Source organism: Chenopodium album, chromosome 9 (genome assembly GCF_948465745.1).
Source record: "Chenopodium album chromosome 9, dcCheAlbu1.1, whole genome shotgun sequence".
Taxonomy (NCBI): Eukaryota; Viridiplantae; Streptophyta; class Magnoliopsida; order Caryophyllales; family Amaranthaceae; genus Chenopodium; species Chenopodium album.
In genome coordinates this window covers 14008368-14014472 of record NC_137842.1, presented here as the reverse complement: position 1 = coordinate 14014472, position 6105 = coordinate 14008368, and positions in this window count along the sequence as shown.

Sequence of the window (6105 nt, the reverse complement as noted above, 5' to 3'; positions counted from 1 at the left end):
ATGGAAAATACTCATAAATCCACGCTTGAAGAAGCGTGAGACAACCAGAGATGGAATCACAATATGCTCGTGAGGCCTGCCCCAACTGACAGTACAAATACGCTAAAGTAGCAGAGCCCCATGAGTAGGAACTAGTGACAAATGTACCCTCGACAGGCTGAAGCTCATGGATAATGGAGGGATGAAGTCTATTACCACTCTTATCCACAAAGAGTGATGAACCTAGTAAAATCCACAAAAAGGACACCACGTAGATCTCAAGGGGCCTCTCAACATTGAAGGTCGTCTCGAGGACCCTCGAAGAAAGCGCGCCACTAGGCGCGTAAGTGGGTTTACGTAGCTCCTCGACCAGAAAATCCATCATGAACGAACAGTATTGTCGTAACTGTAGGGGGTCCATAACAGTAGAAACCATAGTACCATCTACATAGATCCCAAGGATATGATACACGTCATGTAACATGATCATCATCTCACCGAACGGCAAATGAAAGTTGTTAGTGTCTGGCTGCCATAGATATGTCCATTTTATATAGTGTTTTACCCCCGTCCCTTGGTCGTTATTAGTAGTGTTTTTGGCCCTTTCGGGCCACTTTTATTACTAATTTTTGTTTTCTAGTGTTTTCGTAGTTTTAGTTGTATTTTACAGGAAATTGCACTCTTGGAGCATTTTCCCGGGCTTTATGGATCAACTACGGAAGCTAGAAGGATACGACCACTTTTGGAGCCCAGGATCGGTGAGAGCCGGTGATTAAGGGCTCGGTAATTGGGATCCCGAGGCATTTGGACCAAGTATTCAAGACCCGAGGAGGAAATCCGGATTGGGCCGAGAAATCTAGCCCAATCGAAGTCCAAGCCTCAAAGGGGAGCAAGGACTCGATCGGGCAACCTCTAGCCCGATCGGGCGCGGCAATACCATAGTGTTGTGCATGCTAAGGCGCGCCCGATCGTGCGAGCATCTAGCACGATCGGGCGATGCTGCTTGGGAGGAACGCGAAGAAAAAGGCGCGCCCGATCGGGCGCGCGTTTTTAGAAGACCTGATTAAGTTTAGTTTTAATTCTTGTTTTAGAAAACGTTTAAGTACGATTTTGTACGGAATTTTTAGATTACCTTCTTTCTTAGACTTTCTCTCTCTACTTAGTATTTTTCTTTCTCTTAAATTCTCTCTCAACTTTTGTTCTTAATTTTTCCTTTAATTCCAGATTTCTTTTTGGTAACAATTTCTTCCCTTTTAATTTCAGTTATTCTATTTGCTTTCTTGATTATGCTTTTATTTATTTATTTGATTAGTTTAGTCATGATGATTTGTGAGTAGTTTAATTTCTAGGGTTTATGGGGATCTAATAAATGATATGAAGGGGTAATTTTGTGATTGTTAATTATCAATGCTTGGTTGATTTCCTATTGATTGTTTTAATGCTATGCAATTAGGTTTGGCCAGATTTAATTGTATGAGTTTAGCAATATTAATTTGAGAATCGACAGATGAGAATTGATATTTAGGCTTAGTTTCAATAGGCGGATTAATTTATAAATGGTTAAGTCGAGATTCGACAGATGAGATTTAATACCGGTAAATTAACTCTGTGATTATAATACGTAGCGAAAGCCCTTTATAATCTGATTAACCAATGCTTGGTGATTGCTTATTATGATTTGCCCTGGAATATTGTTTATTAGTGAACCTATGCCCTAGGCCTTTAATATTTGATTTTCTCCCTACTTTATTCCTTTCGACTTTATTCTCCGTAGTTTAGATTTTATTCATAAAAATATTGGTTACTTAGATAATTTAGATTATAATAATTAATTAGGAGTAAAAAGACTTGTTTCCCTGTGGAGTTCGACCCTACTTCCATATCTACTTTAATTAGAGGATTTAGGTAATTATTTTTTATTAGGGGATACGACTTTACCCTGTCAGCCATCTCTCCACGAATGCTGAAATCAAGGGTCAGTCGAGGTGCTGATACATAATACCAGGAAGATGTGATAGCCCGCTCTGATTTATCGGGGCTAATGTCTCTGGTAATAACGACTGTCGCAGCTGATGTAGTGCAGTGCACATCTTTCTCCTACTCATACATCTCAAAACACCTCGCTCCACACCACCCCAAATTGCAGCTGCAACATGACCACCATAGCTAGGAATAACGCTACCATCCTCTGGACCACCGGCCATCGGTGTACTCACTAACCAGCTGTCCTGTATCAGAGTCCGACTACGACTAGTCTCCTGAGTACTTACAAATCTTCCATCAGCACCCCTATTCATATGAATAATGTCATCAGCCTCCTCCTCATCGTCATCGTCATCGCCCGATAAACCCTGTTCTCCTATGTACGAGTACTCGGGACCCAGTGACTCACCCTCCTCCTGGTCAGACTCGAAACCCGACCCATCCCTCTGAGACCTTGAATGATGACTCTGTGCTGCGGAGGTCGAACTTGCCATATTAGCATTAGGGACTAGTCCCGTCTCGGTACGAGGCTGAAAACGATATCGGTCTCTCTCCCTCCTAATTGACGCGTTCAAGCGCCGTGATACAACGTGTCATGTTCCCGAACCCTCAATCTTAATTTTTTGCAAAAGGAAATTAAAATAAGTCTAATTTTAGTTCATAATAATAATAATTATACTAATAATAATAATTAGAATAATAATAATAAAAACAATAATAATAATATATAACATCAAAAAAATAATAATAATAACAACAATAACACTTGTGGCAACATTTATTGCACCCATTTCAATTTTATTGCATCCATTCCTCCCTCTTTCAAAATTGAATCAACTGCCTGTTTTAATTTTACAATGCCATATCATGAACCATCACACTAATACATTCACAAACATAATACTTGTATCAATTAAGGCATATTATTATAATGAGTATATACTCTCTCTAAACTATATTGAGCTATTGATTATACACTTGTACACCAATGAGATAAATCAGTTTATACCCTCTAAAGCTTATAGGCATTTCGTTTCTTAGAGATTATTCTATGCCTCGCTGTAAAGAGATCCCAAGCCAGCTACATGAGTTATAAGGAATTGGGATTATTGGACCACTCGGAAATAGGAGTATGCAAGCTATGGATTTTTTCAAAAGCACGATGAAAAACCACTTGCTAAAGAGAGCAGTAATCTTCCTTTCCAGTGGCCAATACTCAGTATAACAATCAAATACACTCACCTTAGGGCTTACACTTTCGATTATGATACAATAAAGCACTTACATGAGCAGTAACCTACCAAGCCGAAAGTCACAATTACCATTGGAAAAATGTAAGACCTTGGCAATTTATAATTGAAAATCAACAACTAGTAAACTAAACATCTTGTACCAAGGGATATACCATCGCTTACTTTAATCATAAGAGCTTAAATTGAGCTTCAATTTGTCTAGCTACTAATGATACTAAGGCAACAACAATGCACCACATATATTGCTCATCCAAAACTCTAAAAACTTATTACAAGAACAACTACAATTAAATAATAACAACTACAATTTATAACAAGCAATTAAAAATAATCAACATAATATTAAAAAACAACCACATATGAAAAATAGTTTAACAGCAATATAATAACAGCAACAACAATATAACAACAACAACAACAACAACAAAAACAACCACATATGAAAAATAGTTTTAAAAAATAAATAAATAAATAAAACGCTCAGAGATTTAGAATCTTTAGGCTACGAACGCCTAGAATTTTAGGATCTCCGGCCGTATGTTCGAAAATTCCAGGCGTTCGTGTTTCGTCTGGGATTTTCGAACTTACGGCCAGAGATCCAGAATTTCCGGACGTTTCTAGCCTAGAGAATCCAGATCTCCAGGCGTTCCTTGGAGTCGACGGAAAAAAAAAAACAAAACGAAACCACTAACCTGTTCGCCGGAGACAATCCCTTTTCCTTTCTGATTTTCGGCCATCTGCGTACCCTTGAACCGTCAACGCTGAAATTTCTTACAAAAAAAAAAATAAAATAAAATAAAATAAAAACTTGGTGGCTGATTATGGTGGTAACCGGTGGTGGTGGTTGATATGGGGTTGAATTTTGGGTGAAAGAGAAAGGGTAGGTGAAAAGGGTGAAGAGAGAGAAAGGTAAATGTTAAAACAAAAGGTTTTGATGGGTTATTTAAGGGAGGGTATATTAGTATGTATTTTTAAAAATACGGGCGTTACCCGGTAAAAAAAATGCAATGTGTTTTCAATATTTTCATATTTCTATTTAGTTTTATATTACAGAGTTTGGATTTTGTCTTACTCACTCACTTTGAAAACACATTGCATTTTTTTGTTTTATTATTTTTTTTTTGGGTGTGTGAAATATATAAGAGGTAAGGACTTAGGATTTGAGGATGTGTGGTTAATGAGTTAGTTGATTGAGATATATTATAAAAAATTTGATTACGAAAAAAGGGTAAGAAGAAAAATTATTATAAAAAATATAAAATAAATCATGATTATCAAATTTAATTAGCAATTTTAATTCTTGTCAACTCACTTTATAAATATTTAATTGGTAAAAAAACCGACTTTATAAGTCCCTAAGCTCCAGTTTATATTTAATTTAATTAATTGACTTGTGATCTAACAAGTCCCTAAACTTTTGCTTGAAAAAATAAAAATAAAAATAAATAAGACATCATATTGAATGGTCCCTAAACTTTGCTTAGTTGGCTTGGAAGTCTCTAAACTTTGCTAACTTAGCTTTTCCTCCACTAGAAAGGGTGAGGCTTGGGTGGTTGAGGGAACATTTTGTCTCATTTAAAAGTTAGGAAATTTTGACTTTTACCGGGAAAAAAAAAGAAAAAGATTTTTACCACCAAAACTTTTTAAACTTTTATTTTACCGCCAAAAAAAAAATTCTAAAAATTGTTTTTTACCACCTAACGTCAAGAAAAACCGTTAAATCTAATGGTTCAAAAAAAATTTCTTCGAATTTCGTGCGCAAAACATGTTCTTCATGGGTTTAGGGGGGCATTTTGGCTCTTGGGGTCCAATTTGAGGCCAGAATTGACAAAAATGATCGGAAATGCCTCGTTTTGTGTGTTTCACGCAAATCGAGGTATTTTTAAACTCGCAAAACGAGACTTTCCGATCATTTTTTGTCAATTATGACCTCAAATTGGTTCCATAGGCCCATAATGCCCTCCAAACCCCTTGAAAACATGTGTTTGACACGAAAATCGAAGAATTAAAAAAATTCTGTTAGGTTTTTGATGACAAGCGGTAAAAAACAAATTTTAATTTTTTTTATTTGGTGGTAAAATAAAAGTTTTAGAAATTTTGGTGGTAAAAAACAATTTTTTGATTATTTTTGGTGATAAAAGTAAAAAAATCCTAAAAGTTTATGGACTAAAATGCTACAAATACTAAAGTTCAAGACTATATTTTAACTTAACTCCTTAAACCTATGAAGAACGTGTTTTGTGCACGAAATTCGAAGAATTTCACCGTTTTCTTGACGTTAAGTGGAAAAAAAAAACAATTTTTAGATTTTTTTTTTGGGAGGTAAAATAAAAGTTTTAGAAGTTTTGGTGGTAAAAGACAATGTTTTGATTTTTTTTGTGGTAAAAAGTCAAAATTTCTTAAATTGAAAATAATATTATTATGAAATTAAACTTCACACGAGTTGCTAAATTGAGAAATGGGTTATGTATCACCATTAGAGGTAAAACACAACTCATTTCGTATTTCATCAATAATCAAAATTGAGTCGAGATGGTCTAAGAGCACCAGCATTCAAGAGGATATCTATCCTTTTAGCTCTCCTTTTATTTACTTTTTAGCTTCCTCATGAATGTTGAGTTTGCTAAAAGGTTTCTATCTTCATTAGGAAACCAGCAAAGGAAACTAAGCCTCGACCCACGTGCCAAAATGTAAAGAAGAAAAAAAAAAGAAAAAGAAAAAAAAAAGTGAACGTTAGGAGCTAAATACCAAAGCAACGACCAAAAGAACGATAAATTGTCAAAGCAAGCACAATTGTCACAACTTAAGACATCACATATTTTTTGTCACTTAAATCTCTAAAACAGTTGTAATTTGTTAAGAGTAACTTATTTCAAAAAGGAAAATTTGT